Source organism: Dermacentor andersoni, chromosome 10 (genome assembly GCF_023375885.2).
Source record: "Dermacentor andersoni chromosome 10, qqDerAnde1_hic_scaffold, whole genome shotgun sequence".
Classification (NCBI taxonomy): Eukaryota; Metazoa; Arthropoda; class Arachnida; order Ixodida; family Ixodidae; genus Dermacentor; species Dermacentor andersoni.
In genome coordinates, this window is record NC_092823.1 from 68,894,279 (window position 1) to 68,911,997 (window position 17,719).

The following is a 17,719-nucleotide window of genomic DNA, read 5'->3' on the forward strand; positions in this document are numbered from 1 at the left end:
TTATATGCGAATTTTTCGTTTTTTTTTTTGCGGGTTCAGAAATTACTCAGGTTCATGCTCAAGCTTTTTTCACCGAAAGAATGTCACTACCAATGATGCGGTAGTGGCACGGTTAATGCTTCAATACGGGGACCGCCGTGCGCAACTTTTTTTAGGTGAACTTTATCATGAAACGACGGGGATGACGACTTCCAGAATCGCAAACACGCGGTCGTTTCGGAGGCGCAAGCAAAAGTAATGTGAAATTCCCAAAGATGGCGACAGTCGCGCTTCTCGACATTGTCAAGACAAGCCAAGCCGGCGTTCTTTTTTAGTCATTCTTTGCAACTTCGCAACCGTGTACGTATTACGTCTGTGTTGGTGACTTCGGCGTGTGTTTTCCACTACCTACACCTGTCGGGCTCGGTCTTACTACAGTATGCCACCGAAGTTGCGCAACAGCTACACCGCAAAGTTCAAATTATCTGCGGTCGAGTATGCTACCGAAAACGGAAATCGGGCTGCGGGCCGCCATTTCGACGTCACCGAGAAGATGATTCGCACGTGGCGACAGTCGTCCGCCAAACTGCAGGCGATGAAGAGCGGAAAGAAGGCTGACCGCGGGAAGAAGGCGCGGTGGCCTGAACTTGAAGACCGGCTCCTCAAGTGGGCTCTTGAACAACGGGCTCAAGGTAGGGCTCTGTCAACCGTGCAGTTGCGCTTGAAAGCACGCACTTTGGCGAGTGAAATCGGTGCCGCTGATTTTGTTGGTGGGCCGTCATGGTGCTATAGATTTATGCAGCGCAAAGCCTTGTCAATAAGAGCGCGAACGACAATGTCTCAACAACTACCAGACGATTTCGGAGAGAAAGTGGAGAAGTTCCATGAATTTGTGAACAAGGAAGTCGAAAAGAATAACATCATCGACAGCCACATCGTAAACATGGACGAAGTGCCTCTAACATTTGACATCGCTATGTCAAAAAGTGTCGCTCAGAAAGGTGATAAGACTGTCACAGTACGAACAACTGGGCACGAAAAGTCTCACTTCACTGTCGTACTTGCGTGCTGTGCTGACGGAACAAAGCTGCCGCCGATGATAATTTTTAAAAGGAAAACGATGCCAAAAGAAAGCTTTCCGCCTGGTGTTATTGTCACAACTAACCAGAAGGGCTGGATGGATGAGCAAATGATGGGAGTTTGGCTCGAAAAGTGCTTTTCGAAGCGCCCGGATGGATTTTTTCACTCCCGGAAAGGCCTTCTGGTTATGGATAGCATGCGGGCGCACATAACTGACTTGACACTGAGGCAAATCAAGGCGAAGAACTGTACCCCTACAATTATACCCGGTGGTTTGACGAAGGTTCTACAGCCTTTGGATATTTCCGTCAACCGCAGCTTTAAAGCTATTTTGCGACGTATTTGGGAGGCGTGGATGACGGAAGGCGAGCACAGCTACACCGCAACTGGACGCATGAGGCGCGCTTCTTACAGCGAAGTTGCGAAGTGGGTCCATGAGGCCTGGAGTGCTGTTAGAGTGGCAACCATAACTGCAGGGTTCCGGAAGGCTGGCCTGCTAGCTTCATCGCCAACCGAGCACGACGACAATCAGACCAGCGGTTCTGAGTATGAAGAGAATGCTTCAGCCGCGTTGCCTCCAGAAATGGGCGAGCTTTTTGAGAGCGCATCCGAAGATGAAGACTTCGATGGTTTTAAGTAAAAATAAAATGTTGTTATGGACATATGGGAGAGTTCTTTCTTTTTTGCCAAAACGTGGGCGGGTATGGCGTGAGTGTTGCCTTTTGCGATCACTTAGCGCTGCTTGAGAACTTCTCGCAGGCCGCCGCGGCGGCTCAGTGGTGATGGTCGATCCAGCGTGTTTAATTAACCCTGACTAGCCCAAGTGGGTAAATTGGGGTGCGTCTTATACACGGGCGCGTCTTATATACCAACTTTTTTCAATGAGAGCCTTCATATATGGCGAGTGCGTCCTATACAAGGGTGCGTCTTATACACCGGAAAATACGGTACTAGCCTCTTCTGTAAGTGGAACCTGCCAATAACCCCTGACAAGATCTAGGGTGGAAATAAACTGAGCGCTACTCACTCTCTCAAGGCGCTCCTCGATGTTAGGGATCGGATAAATTTGATCCTTAGTGATGGAATTAAGCCTGCGGTAGTCGACGCAAGGACGAGGTTCCTTGCCCGGTACCTCAACTAAAATCAAAGGGGAGGTATAATCACTCTCACCCGCCTCAATAACACCGAGCTGTAGCATTTTCTTTACCTCAGCCTCCATAATATCGCTCTGGCGGGGTGACACCCGGTACGCCTTGGATCGTACTGGCTCTGGGGAGGTAAGTTCTATGTCATGAGTAAGGACAGAAGTCCTACCAGGCCTCTCAGAGAACAGACCTTGAAACTCTTGTAAGAGCTGGTGTAGTTCGGTTTTCTGCTCAGGCGACAGCGATGCTTTACTTATTAAGTCACTAATGACTTGATCGGTGTCTTTCCTGTTCGTCACTGAGCCTAGTCCCGGAAGCTCGACCGGAAGCTCTTCGGGAACGTTTACCATCATGCACACCACTGCTTCCCGTTGCTTGTAGGGTTTGAGCAGATTACAGTGGTAAACTTGCTGTGCTTTCCGTTTTCCTGGCAGACTCACTACGTAGTTAACGTCCGACAGTTTTTGAACAATCCGTGCTGGGCCCTCCCACTGCACGTCGAGTTTGTTCTTTAGCGATGTGCGCAATATCATGACCTCATCGCCCACCTCAAAACGACGGGTCCTGGCTGTCCGATCATAATAAACCTTGGCCCTCTGCTGGGCCTTTGCCATTGCTTCACCTGACAACTCCTGTGCCCTTCTTAAGCGTTCGAGGAGCTTAAGCACGTACTCTACCACGACTGGGTCGTCGCCCCTGCCTTCCCATGATTCTCGAAGCATGCGAAGCGGAGATCGCAGCGAGCGACCGTACACCAGCTCAGCTGGCGAAAACCCCGTAGCCGCATGCGGCGCGGTCCTTAATGCAAACATCACTCCAGGCAGACACAGCTCCCAGTCAGTTTGATGTTCAAAACACAATGCTCTCAACACGCGCTTCATGACGGAGTGGAGCTTCTCAACGGAATTCGACTGGGGGTGGTGCACTGAGCTGTGTAACAGCTTTACCCCGCACCTTTCGAGAAAGGCTGTCGTCAAAGCGCTAGTAAACACTGTACCCTGATCTGACTGGATTTCTGCAGGAAAACCAACTCGCGCAAATATGGACAGTAGTGCATTGACTATCTCAACTGAGCTGAGTTCTTTAAGCGGCACTGCTTCAGGGAACTTTGTCGCTGGGCAGATCACAGTCAAAATGTGTCGGTATCCCGTGGCTGTTACCGGCAGAGGTCCCACTGTATCAATAACGAGCCGTCTAAAAGGCTCCGTAATGATAGGTACCAACTTCAACGGCGCCCTCGATTTGTCCCCTGGCTTGCCCACCCGCTGACAGGTGTCGCATGTCTTCACAAAGTGGTCTGCGTCCCGAAAACACCCTGGCCAATAGTACTCTTGCCAGAGACGGTCCTTAGTTTTCTTAACTCCTAGGTGTCCGGACCACGAACCCCCATGCGACAAGCGCAACAGATCCTGACGATAGCATTGAGGCACGATCAGCTGATCGAACTCCACTCCCCTGCGGTCTAGATACTTCCGGTACAGGACCCCACCTCTTTCCACAAAGCGAGCATTTTTCTTGGCGATACCTTCCTTGACAATGCAGCGTATGTTTTCTAGGCTGCCATCCTTCCTTTGCTCGGCTATCAAAGCCGACCGGCTGACTTTTAGCAACCTGTTAAGTCCGTCTGACGTAGGCGCGATGAGCAAATCTGGAGACAGCTCTTCTAACTTTCCCGTGTCGGGATTTTCCTCTCCAGTATCTGGTGCCTTTAACGCTACAGGCTCAATTTTATTCAGTTCGGGCGTGCTCTGAATACCAGCTTGCTGCGCCTCTGACCCTTTCTCATCGTTCAACAACGTCGGCCCCGCAACTACCGCCTTTGCAGCGAGCTCCCGAACCTTCGATCTGGTTAAGGCCTGAACGCTAGCCTCACCAAACAAAAGCCCCTTCTCGCGCAGGAGGTGATCGGACCTGTTCGAAAATAAGTACGGGTACTGGGGGGGCAGCATAGATGACACTGCGGCCTCCGTCTCAAGTGCTCCGAAAGGTCCTTCAATAAGCACTTTTGCTACCGGCAGACACACGCTATTGGCTTCCACTGCTTGCTTGATCCATGCGCACTCGCCCGTGAACATATCGGGTTCTACGTAAGAGGGGTGAACGACATCCATCGTAGCTGCGGTATCGCGAAGCACTCGGCACTCTTTCCCGTTCACGAGGAGGTCTCGCATGTAAGGCTCGAGAAGCTTGATGTTCTCGTCAGTGCTGCATAATGACAAAAACACGACTTTTGGTTTTGTTTCTGGACACTGCGCCGAAAAGTGACCCGGCTTCTGACACGTATAACACACGCGCACTTGCCTCATCTCGAACCGCTTTCTGCGTTCGGCTTCGGCTGCCGCCGTCTCCTCACGTTCGGTCGGACACTGCGCCGAAAAGTGACCCGGCTTCTGGCACGTATAACACACGCGCGCTTGCCTCGTCTCGAACCGCTTTCTCATGGGCGTGAACTTCGGCCTCTCATACTTGGAGCCAAATTCACCCTTTTGACCGTCCTTAGCTCTTCGAGCCCGACGCGTCACAAACTCCTCGGCTAGCTCAGCGGCTCGAGCCACCGTACTAACGTCTGGCCTATCCAAGACCCAGTACCGCACGTTCTCAGGTAACCGACTATAAAACTGTTCTAGCCCGAAACACTGCAGAACTTTCTCGTGGTCACCAAACGCTTTCTCTTCTTTGAGCCACTCCTGCATGTTTGACATAAGCCTGTAGGCAAACTCTGTATATGACTCACTCTTGCCTTTCTCATTTTCCCGAAACTTCCGACGGAACGCCTCCGCTGACAGCCGGTACTTTTTTAGCAGACTCGATTTCACTTTGTCGAAATCCTCTGCCTCCTCTCTATTCAAGCGAGCGACTACGTCGGCCGCCTCGCCGGGTAGCAAAGTGAGCAAGCGCTGTGGCCACGTTTCCCGAGAGAACCCCTGCTTCTCGCACGTTCGCTCAAAGTTAACCAGGAACAAACCAATGTCCTCTCCAAGCTTAAACGGCCGCATCAGGTCAGTCATTTTGAACAATACTCGTTCTCCTGCACCGTGTGCCTGACTTCCATTACGAGCGCGTTCCATCTCTAACTCGAGACGCTTCATTTCCAAAGCGTGTTGACGGTCGCGCTCTTCTTTTTCTTTCTCTTTTTGTTCTTTTCGTTCGCGCTCCTGTCTTTTTGCCGTCTCCCTCTCCTCAATGGTCTCAAGGCATTCCGACAGCTCGTCATCCTCAGCTTCTAACTCAAGAATAGCCCTTAGCAGTTCTGGTTTTCTGAGTTTGTCTGAGACATCCAGACCCAACTCTCTTGCAAGCTCCAGCAATTTCGGTTTGCGCAACGACTTCAAATCCATGGCTGCTCTGAATGCTGCTTTCTCTACTGCCTACTATTGTCTTGCCGCAAACTAACCCGGCAGCAACGACAACCACAATTACCAGCTCTGTTTCTGACACTAACAAAAGCCTGGCAAAACTCAGAAGAAGAAAGTCCCGCACTCACCAAACCTCGCAGCCAAGAATTCAGCGCAGTCGTTCCGCTGCAGGCAACCAGTCATCACACAGGGCTCGTTGCACTGCTCCCGGATGGTCGTTGTGCTGCTCAGCATACATTCAACCGCATCTCTTCGCTGCTGGCCTCCGTTGTCGCGATCTCACCGCTGGCAACCAGTTGTTGGGGTCTCGGTGCTGACGCCCGTTATTGCCAATGGGTCGCAAGCCCCAAGGGTAGCGTTGGCCTGGCGGCCTGGGGCACTGGAAGCATCCGAAGGTCCCGGCAAAGCATGAGAAGACTGGTAACAGAACAACTTGTTTATTCTAACATAGCAAAAGAGCGGCCGGTCAGGTCGACCGAAGTGGAGAGACGGGAGAGCACGTAACTCAACAGTACAAATCGGAGCCTCTCCCTTGGCGTCAGGGGGCAGCTGCTTTTATACTCTCGGCGTCGCGGGCCAGAAGGAAGGTCACGGGATGAGCCCACGCGACGGCGGAGCATGAGCCCACGACGGCGCGCACGGTCGAGCCGAGAGACATGGTGAGCCGAGTGTAGTGACGCATCGCCAACCCGCCGACGGACAGACCTGCTGGCTCCTCACTTGGGGAGCTCCGCTCCCCGGCTGCCGCGCTTTGACAAGCGTGGGCACACACACACACACGCACATACGAAGACACGTGGCACTGAAACACGCCTGGACACGCTTGGCGGGGAGGCGTGGCGGCGGCGTCGAACGGGCCAAAATGTCCGCCGCTTTGAACGAAGCCCCGGCGTCCGTTGCATCCGCGCCGGCATTACCGCGCGTTGTAGGCGAAACGTAACACCGCCGTGTGCCGGGATTCGATCCCGCGATCTCGTGCTTAGCAGTTCGGCACCATAGCCAAATAAACGAAAATGAACGGCATTCAACCACATCATTGAACTTGTTCGGCGCTTGATATTTTTTTCCCCAACACAATAAACACAACACAGGACTCATGTTTTGAACGACATGGAAGAATGGACAAGACATGTTACGGGTATCATGCATACGTACAAAAATGCCGTGTACAACAGAAAACATGTGAATGCCAGTTTAAATTTACATATTCACAAAATTGCAATGTAAGGAATTATAGACAGAAGTATATAAAACGCGGAGATAAAATACAGTGTATCTATTGAGGCACACAATCTTTAAAGTGGTGCGGTTTCTTCCGCTGCCTTTTTGAACGCCGAGGCCATTTGTGCGTATGATGTTCGGGCTTAATTCTCTCGGTAGGAGCCAATGATGGCTCTGATGTTCCCTTCGAGCTTTTATGCTCAGTGAAACACTCACCAGACAAAGCTGGGGGCGGTGGAGAGGACTGTATGCTTGAGCTTCCACGCTCACTGAAGCGCCCGTCAGACGAAAGTGGGGGCGAACGACAAGGTTCAAAAGAGTCTGAAGACTCACTGACACGCTCCTCAGCAATAGCTGGAACCGAAAACCCTTCCCTTACTCAACGGGAACACGATGGCTCGGAGACATGACCGTTATTGTAATAAGAAAACACTGCATGAGAATTGGGCCCGTCAGTCATTTGTGTGCTTGTGTTGAACCATTTGGCTGTCTTAAACGCGTATCGGACGAAAAATAAATTTTATTTTGGCTGGGCGCCACAGCCGGTTGTTGTATCGGTGCCTGGACGGAACCTTCCGATTCCTTGAAGCGCTCAGCAGTCGATGTTGCGAACGGCGCATTTAAACTGGGCTCGTCGCTCGGGCTTTGAGAACTTACTTGATCGCCTTGCCTTTCGCCTAACAATGGTATTGCTGCTGGAATGGGAAAAGCTAACAAATTAGGAATTTCAAATGAAAAGGACTGAGAATTGTGCTGAAAAAATGGATGGATGGATGGATGGATGGATGGATGGATGGATGGATGGATGGATGGATGGATGGATGGATGGATGGATGGATGGATGGATGGATGGATGGATGGATGGATGGATGGATGGATGGATGGATGGATGGATGGATGGATGGATGGATGGATGGATGGATGGATGAAGCTTCATTGTATATATTTAAATGTGGTTGGGCCTCTAGGCGTCCGGGAGCCCCCTGGCCGACATCTCTAACCAAGCACGGACCACCAGTCACAGCTGGTCATCCGAGCAAGTGGCCCGAAGAGCGGCCTCCCACGAGGAAAAGGAAGGGCTGGGAATAGGCTCTACCGCCATGGGCTTGGAGCAGCTCTACGAACAGTGGAAAAGATCTGCCCGGGGCGCTCGGCAGGTGGTACAATGTCAATTATGGCGACCAGGGTAAAATAAGTGTGCCAGATAGGGAGCAATGAATGCTTTGGCCTGGATCTGGCGCCAGATTGAACTCTGTTGGGCGGTAAGGGAATGGTGAGGGGGAGGTAAATCTCGTCTAGCTTATTGTAATACGTGGTAATCTGGTGGTAATTGGAGAGTTCCTCACCTGGTTTTTCCATGGGGTTGGGTGAGTGGTCGTCCAGGGTCCGGAGGGAAAGACCTCGGACATGCGCATTAACGTGCTCGTTCGCGGGGCCACACTCATGCCCCGGCACCATTGCGGGTAAAGAAAAACCAGACAGACCCTGGGGCCGTGCGTACACAAATTGCATTTTTAGCTGAGCCAGCTGAATCAGGCGGAAGCCTGATTCTGCCAATTCCACTGCTCACGCGCCGACAGCGTGCTGGACGGATCCTCGTAGTGTTTTGTGACCGCACCAGTGTGGCGCGTAATAGCGTGCTACAAGCCCCTCTTCTAGCGAGGAAGCCGTGAGTTGGACGAATGGCGAAGTGCGGATGGCGGTAGTGCGAACCGCACGCGGCGAGTAGGACTGGCCTGGTCGGGCGGGAACGTGACAGCAGAAGTGGCTACAGTGTCAGAGTCCAAGCAGGCAGGCTTCAGATGGTCGATGGAGACCGTATCTTCCTGGCCATTGATTAGCAATAGAAAGTGTTTAAGGGCACGCCTGAGTACATGGAACGAGCCATCATACCGGGGCCGTAAGGGAGAATGCACAGCGTCGTGGAGTACAAGGACGTGCGTGTAGTTCCCAAGGCCAGGGTTTACGTATACATGTCGGGAAGAACGCCGTCGTTGGGTGGGAACGGCAGTACGCATTGCGCTGCGTAGGTACCAGACCTAGTCGGAAACGTCAGCAGGTATGGTGGCCGAGTGGGCGAAGAATTCCCCAGGGACTTGTAGAGTGGTGCCAAACGTAAGCTAGGCGGCGCTGGCGGAAGAGTCGCAGCGAAGAGCGGTGCTGACGCCAGGCATAACGGAAGGAAGGCGCACGATCCATGATGAAGGAAAAGACGAAACCGTGAGTCAAGCCTTCAGTTGGCGATGAAAACTCTCTATGATCCCATTGGATATCGGGTGGTAAGAGGTAGTCGTGATGTGATTGACGCCGAGTAGCCGAGGTAGATTGACGAACAATGTTGAGTCGAATTGGCGACCACGGTTAGTCGTAATGGAGGGAAGGACAACGTAGCGGCTAATCCAGCGTGTGATGAGTGCTCGAGCTCGGCTCCACTGTTATGTCCAGGAGGGGCATCGCTTCAGGCCTTCCGGTGAACCTGTCAATGCAGTTTAGAAAGTAGTGATCGTTCCCGCAAGGACGAAGGGGACCAACAATATCTACGTGCACATGGCGGAGGCGAGCGTCCGAGGACGGGAATGTACCAAGAGGAGTCGCAGTGTGGCGATGCAATTTAGATTCTTGGCAGTTGAACGCGCGTGACCAGCGAGGAACGTCTACGTTAATACTGGGCCACACATAACGAGAAGTGACGAGTCTCTGTGTTGCGCGAATTCCAGGATGAGCCAAAGATTGGAGACATCAAAGACGGCCCGGCGGTATGGGCGAGGCACGGGAGGACGAAGACATCCGGTCGACGCATCACAAACGAGGGGCACGTCGCAATGAGGAATCAAGATATCTTCAAACACCAGAGATGTACCGCTCGTGCGAAGCAGCTGGAGCTCTGTTTCAACGCTCTGCGTGGTAGCCATGGCCATGAAATCGATGACCGGTCGACCGTGGTCTGTTGCATGGATTGTGGCGCGAGGAAGTGCGTCGGCAAAGGCGTTGTATTTTCCGCAGACGTGATGAATGTCACTGCTGTATTCTGAAATGTAGGCGAGCTGTGCGACTTCTATGGGCGCGTAGGTGGTGCTGCTGGACGCTAGGGCAGAAGTCAGCGATGTATGGTTGGTAAAGAAATGGAAGGAGCGTTCCTCAAGAAAAAGTCGAAAGTGCTTCACAGCCAAATAGATGGCGAGCAGCTCTCGGCCGAGTGTTCTGTAGCGGCGCTCAGGGGGCGCAAGCTTCTTGGAAAAGAAGGCAATGGGCGACCAACTACAGGCAACAAACTTCTGCAAGACTGCGCCGACAGCAGTGTGCGTTGCGTCAACCATGACAGATGTTGGGGCGACGCATTTGGGGTGGATGAGTAGCGTTGCGCTGGCAATGGCTTCTTTGATGCCTCTAAACGCATGTTCAGTGGTGTTCCAGGCCACGGGAGTATATAGTGTCTCGAGTTCCGCGAGAAGGTCGTAAAGAGGCTACATTATATTGGCGCAGCGTGGAATGAAGCGGTGGAAATAATTGGCGAGGCCAATAATTTGGCCTCGCCAATTACAAAAATTACAAAGGACAAAAATCCAGCGAAAGGTACGTCTCAGGCCGATGTCAAGAGTAACCGACTTTTGCCCGTAGGCCCGATGGTGAGAGGAAGCGAGTCGGAAGGATGGCGGCGCGCAGCACGTAGGAGGAAGGACACAAATCTCGGCTTCCAGAGCGGCTGGGGCTCGGGCGGCGAGGTCGTGACGAAGAACGCGGCCGGCGTGTTCGGATGGCAGTGACCTCAACTGTCAGTCACGCTACTTACAGTGCAAGCTCATTAGCTTCGAGGAGACGCGCATAGCTGTCGCCAGCACCTGCACCCTTGCACGGAGGGCCAGGAGGGCGATGAACTGTGGCCACTGAGGGAAAACCGACATCCACAATCTTGTCGGCCAACTGAGGCATAGATTCCAGCGTCGAGGATGAACACGCGGTCAAGACCGTGTGCACCTACGGTGGAAGGCGCTGCAGGAAAAGTTCCTGTAGAAGTGCGCTGTTGCGGTGGCCGAGCTCCTCCAATTTAAGAAGTGACTGTAATCGATGCCGCTACCTTTTACAGGTGCGAGGGATGAGCGTCACCTTATGGCAGTCATAAGAGCGGTCAATAGGCGGGAAGCGTTGAACATCGCGAACAATCACAGCAGTAGTAAGTAGAAGCACTCAAATGATGTGGTCGAACATCGTCAACTGCGAAGTGAGGCGGCGGCGACGGAACAAGGATTCGATGGTAAGGAACCAGTTCCGAGTCCGATGTCCAGAAATCCGGGAGCTAGAAAGCGGAGACCTGGGAATCGCGAGGTAGTGGCGTTGACGGCCATGCTTGATCAGGAGAATCAGAGGCCATGACTGACTGGATAGGAGGAAGACTACGAAAGCAGCGGGGCTCGACCTCCTGGCGGCCGTAAGGCCAGCGAAGAGGCTGAGGCACCCCGATCTGAGAGCGGTGACACGAAGTCCGGATTCATCGATTTGTGGGTGACGATAAACCAGACAGGCGTTGGTGCCTGGTGTCCACAAATTATATTTTTAGCCTAGTCCGCTCAATCAGGCGGAAGCCTGACTCCGCCGATTCCAATGCTCATACACCGTCAGCTTGCTGGGCATGTCCTCGTCGTCTTTTGTGACCGGACCATTCTGGCACGTAGTAGTGCACTACAAGAGCATTTACAGGCGAATGTATATTCCGATTTCCATTACCAGTTTTCTCCAGCAAGAACAACAAAAAATTTGGAAGAATTTCAAATGTTACCACCACTCAACATGAATACATTAGCCCCAGCCTTAGACTGCACTATAAAAGGACCTTGGTACTATTAGGTTTTCCTGGCATGCGTACCATTGCCCTGTTTCTAACTTTGATATTAGGAGAATTCGCTCGCCTCATTTTATCCACACGCTGTTTTACGTACCGTGGTTTACGGAATACCTTACTCCTTACAACTTGAGAGTCGGGAGATGAGTTGGGAGAAGCCAGTTGAAGATGTGACATGTCAATGAATGAACGAGGTTCACGGTTATGCAACAGCCTGTAAGTGGCTAAGTATGTGAGCCGGTAAGCGCCTAAGTAATCAGTGATTATGTTGTTTTTCAACAGGCATCGTTCAAGCTGCGCCAGCTGAACCTGGTCCTTCAACAGCTTATTCAATCACTCTACCTGTTCGTGTTTGAATAGTAGTTGAAGGAGCACAGATGCCTAATCCCTCGCTCTGTAAGAAACGTCTCAAACAGCTGAGATTGGAACTGTGGACCACTGTCTGTTGGATTCAAGAAATCCCTCTCTTCTGAAAACTGTGGTCAAGAAGGTCATGACAGCGTCAGACGTGATCTCACGTACAAAGCAGACTTCAGGCCATATTGAATAACAATCGACCAATGTTATTTCAAACCTTCTTCCAGATGTAGCATGATGCAAAGGACCGACTATGTCCATAGCTAACTTTTCCCCATGCCTTTTCTGGAAAAGGAGCTTGTTTCAAGGGAACAAACACTGCTTTTGCAGGCTTACCTGCGGCCTGACCAATGTAACAATTGCGTACTGCATTTTCAGCCTGTTTGTCCAAACAAGGCCATCCATACCTTTCTCTAAGCTGTTGTTGTCTTCGAACTATTCCTGGATGATTTTCATGTTCAAGTTGTACGAATTTGCCTCTCAGGAACTCGGAGATGGCAACGTGTTCATTGCGAAAGGTTAGCCTTTATACATAAGAAAGCTAATTCCTAACTTTGAAGTAAGGTAATAATTCAGGAGATGGATATGTTTCAGCAACTGTACATGTGCTACACATCGTAGAAGGCTTCAATGATGCCTTCAAGATTTCCCGATAAACTATGTTGCTGCCGCCGACGCCGGATCTTGCCCAGACGCTACTAGCGTTGGCGCCTGCGTCACGTCCAGCTGAGCAGTGCTTTCCGTCGCCATTCTGAGACGACAAACTGGCGACGAGGAAATCGGCCCGCATCGCAGCCAGATGTAAGTGATGCATCACAGCACTACCCTCTGCTGAGACTACTTCCTACTATCCATTGTCTTCCACCTTTATTTCTTTTCTTCCCTGAAATCCATCCTACTGAGGTTCTTTGCTTCCACGCTATTACGGCGCCACACTTACTCCAACTCCTCCCTCCTCGTTCTCCAAATGAATGCGGCCATACTCTCCCCCCCCCCCTTTTCTTGCAATGCACCGGCATGCCGGCGATATATTCCATGGACTAAATGGCGACGCGTCTTGCAGGTATACATTGACGCGTATTCTGTAGGAGTCCACTTAGTGGACTGTCCATTTCGGCCGCTGCTGATTGGATGCAGCTGTACGAGCGAGGAGGAGACGAGCGGCCCTAGCCAATCAGCATTGGCGGAAATGGACAGTCCACTAGGTGGACTCTTACAGATACCCCCCCCCCCCCCCCTCCAGTATAAAAAAGCGTTGCTCTGAACACTTTGGGTGTGGAGGGCGTCGGTATCTATCTTGATGCACTTGAAGACCAGACGCAGGTTGACATTGATGGAGGAATCGGCGACGCCGAGGCATACGAGGAGTTAACAATTTAACGCATACAAGGAGGTACTGGCGGTTTTGGGCAAATGTTTTTCGATCGAAGAAGATGAAACCTACGCTCGCCTGCTATTCAACCGAAGGCTTCAAACTCCCGATGGATGTACTGTGGACTTTCTGCAAGCCATTAAAGAGTTGGTGAACTCATGCAGCTTCGAGGCAGCGATGAACCCGATGCTGAAGGACCAAATCATCTGTGGCTTGCTGTCGCAACTACGCCGCTGTTTCATTGAAATTGGCACCGACTTCACAGTGCAAAAGAAAGGCGTCGTGGAAGTTGCCAAAGAAGAGGAATGGACGAACAAACTCATGCAGCAACTTAGCATCCTGCTGGTAGCTGCCGTAACACAGTGTGGAGAGCCACAACATGGTCGACGCGATGAGCGCCGTCCTCGGAGACGCGCAAGATGGTGGGTGGCCACCCCGACTAGGTCAAGGACAAGATGGCGGACAACAGACCATCCTTCTTCTCCGACCGGACCAAAGCAGCACGATCCTGTCTAGCAGCTGTTGGCCAAGGTCAAGATGGCAGCCAGCGAGGGCAAGGTAGACGTGAGCCTCGCCGTCAGGGAAGAAGGCAACCGGGCGTCTCCTCTCCCACCGCTTCCGCTGCGATTCGCCGCATCATTGGATGAATTTTCATGGATGTCCTGCCCGCAGCAAATATTGCCAGACATGTGGCAAGAAAGGGCATTTTTACCAAATGTGCCATACCCCGGAAGATGCATCTCAAAACGTCAACGTGCTCAAGATTCACGACGGCACTGTTACAAATACAGCGACCATCCTCAACGTCGAAGACGGCGGCAATGCCCTGTCGCTTGTGCACCTGCAATTTCAGTTAACGTGAAGATCCAGTTGACGACTAACACCGAAGGGGTTGTGTCCCTGATGAATGTCCAGGACTATAGGAACGTTTTTCGCTCATCCGCCTCCTGCAGTCCCACCTGATGACCCAAAACTATTCCGAGCAAATTTTCAGAAACTTCAGATTTTTTAACACGGCAGTTCATTTATAAGACAAGTTGGCGTCCGTGAACTATGTCACCAAAAGGTGATCGTCGCTTCTGGGCCTCAATGCCATCAAAGCTAGGAAAATAGTCATCAACGGAGGGACTTTGTCCTGTGTCCGGGTCTCATCATCCTGACTGGACTCCAACATTGTTTCCCGGAAGATTGAATATCACCCAACTCTAGTGAGCCTATACAGTGCAACGGACATTGGAAGTACATCGCCTTTCCAACTCCGCCCTACTAACACGCCAGCGATCGTCACCCAAGTTCAAGTGTCGCGACGGCAAGCTCCACGGAAAATCCAGTTGAACTGTGACCCGTGTGTCGAGGTATACGTGTCAAGCGCATGCAAACTAGATTTTTCTACAACCTTACTTGTGCTAAAGCATTTAACTCGTCAAATAATCTTGTTGTACAGCAGTCAGCTGCAGTTACTGCAGCTTTTCCTTCAGTGAATCCCCCATTGCAATGCAGTTTTTCTCGTTCGCGAGTCTTTTTTCTATGCGCTTCCTAAAGTAGCTCGAATGAGTATTTCATGTTCCGCCGTAAGACAAGCGAGTCCGGCGCGATTGCTTATGCAGACTGATGTGTCCAGTCGAAATTCACCGCTCCCAGCGTGCATTGCTGAGTTGACAGAATTGGAAGGTTCTGTTCAGGTACAGAGGGAACGTCCGGCTGTGGTGCCCAGCCAAAATCAATCCTTTTCTTCGACCGAGGTGCCTGTAACTGAACCAATCGGTTCAACACAGGCAATTTCTCAACAAAAGACGGCTGCGCTCAGTCCCAACGCTTTGTTTTCTTATACCCATAATAGACATGTTTCTGAGCCCCAGTGCTCCCATGCTATTACTGATGAGTGTTCCCTTCCAGCTGTTGCTGAGGGGGACTGTCAGTGAGTCTTCAGACTCCTTTGAATATTGTTCTTCGCCGCCAGGTTCGCCTGGCGCACGCTGAAGTGAGCGCGGAAACTCAAACATGAAGTCCTTGTTTCCGCCCCCAGCTTTGTATGGTGGGCATCACCGAACATGAAAGCTCAGCGGCAACATCGTAGCCACCATTAGCTCATATCGAGGGCATTGATTCCGAACCTCGTATACCGCAATTGCCTCGGCGGTCAAAAAGGCAGCGGAAGAAACCCCTTCACCTAAACGGTTTTGATCCTTAATCTATATTGTCACGTGGTAGTGACGGTCAAGAACACAGTATCAAAACTTTGAATGGCGAAAAGTGGCACTTTATTGGACGAACCTGCGCCTAGACAGGCTACACTCAAGGCCCAACAATAGTGGCGAACATAGTCGGCGACCATTGAAAATTTGACCTGCGGATCAAGTGCGTCGGCTTTTATACATGAGTCATCGAAGGTTCTGGAGTAATCGCTGGTACCCGCGTGCCTTACAGAAAGTACTACAAAATTCTCGTCACGCGTACAATCAGATTACACAAGCTTCGGTGACAACAGGCAACGGATCGATAACTTTCAAGAAACTTCCGACACATGCAGGCGCGTCCCGCCATGAGTGATTGTTGTTAGATGGTGAAACACGGTCAGCCGAGAATGATAAACAAGTACACACGCAATTATAATGCATTTTAGGCTCATGTTTAAAATCTGTTTTATATTTAGTACTTTGCACCTTTCTGAATATGAGAATCTGAACATGTGTCGATAGTTTCCGTTGTGCAGTGCACTGTTGTATATATATGCATGGTATATAGGCAACATACTTTGTCCATTCTTTTGTATATTGAAACATGCGTGCAGTGACAGTGTTCTTTTGTGTGTGTGTATGAGGAAAAAGAATACCGAGTGGTGAAGAAATTTTTCATGTCTTGGTTAAATGCAATATATCCCCACTTCACAAGTATTTTCCATGTTTAAAAGCGGGAGAGAGTCTATGCAGTTGTTTCTTAGGACTGTATGATGTCAAAAAATTTTTTTTGTTTATGTATTGTAAACAAACCCGTAGAAATGTATGGGAATGGGCGTTTCTTTTCACCATATGTAATAACCCATTAAGTGGTGAATAATGTCAGTAGATAAAATCAGGGTCTTGTGTGAGCTGTAAAATTATATAAATGTGGTATTTCTTCTCCAACGCAGTTAACAACTGACTAAAAAATGTATAAGGATATTTCGTTTCCCCTGGCCTTTTGCAAAAAGAGGAGGATCGTGTTATATAGCGATTTCGGTTTCCGAACCAAGGTCACTCGCCCTCTGGGGGCACTGCTGCAGGTAGATGTGCCTATTTAAGCGACTGCAGTGCTCGCCTAATAAAAGTGTTCGTCGTCGCCTCGGCACCAGTCTTCGTCTCCGTTCTTCCCTCCGGCCACCGTGCCCAGCGCTTCATGGCGGCCGCGCCGTTACGACAGCTAGGATTCAAGCACCAACTAGGACAACAAGCAGTTCCATTTTTAAGCGCTATGTTACAATGACTAACGAAAGCGACATTCGACCACGTGTGAGGACAATAAATTTCATGAAACCTATTTTTGTGAGAGATTTAGGAACAGTCGCCGTTTCGCTGGCGGGAGAAAACGGCTACCTTTCATTAAAAGCGCGGCTAGCATTAGTGGGCGGTGACCGAAAGGCTTCTTGAGAGACCGATCACTAGGACTGGCTGAAGGCATTTCAAGCTGCACATTAGGATCGTCGTGAGCGATACCGCTTGGTGATGTTGAATGAGGCTTTTTCGAAAAAGATGAAAAAAAAATGCTTACGATCTGTGCAGGCCATTTCGGTGGGCAGACTTGCAGCGCAAATATTAAGGAAACGCTCGGCAGGCCAACCTACTTTTTCTTCCTTACAGCCAATGACGAGGTGCAACTTCTTCTTCTTGAGCCAAAGACATGACACACGTCCGCTACAGAAATCGGCCAGTATAACGTATATAAAATATTTATGTACATTTTTAGTAGATAATACTATTAAAATTGCCAGCACACTTTTGTGACCTTGAAGAATCACAGCCCCTTTTCCAGCGATTACGTTTATTTCGAGCAGCTGTAGTAATTGTAGCTGCTTCAAATTAAAACCACATACTTTAAAATATTGACCCGTGCATAACTGGCTGTTTGCAGCATTACCCGCATTTAACGCAGTCGAGCCCACCTTAAGGAATATTTACAAGTACAAGAATTCATCCCCACAAATTTTTATTCACCAGAACATCAACCACAAAGTCTCTCTCCCACCCTTCTCTCTTTCTCGCTAAATTTGATATCGGTTGCATTCATGTTTCTCCCAAGGCAGCCGCATAAATTCTGTGTTGCTCGTAAAACGAACTTACGAGTTTACAGATTGCTTCCATGCATTATTTAATTACTGCAGAGGCCTTAATTAGTC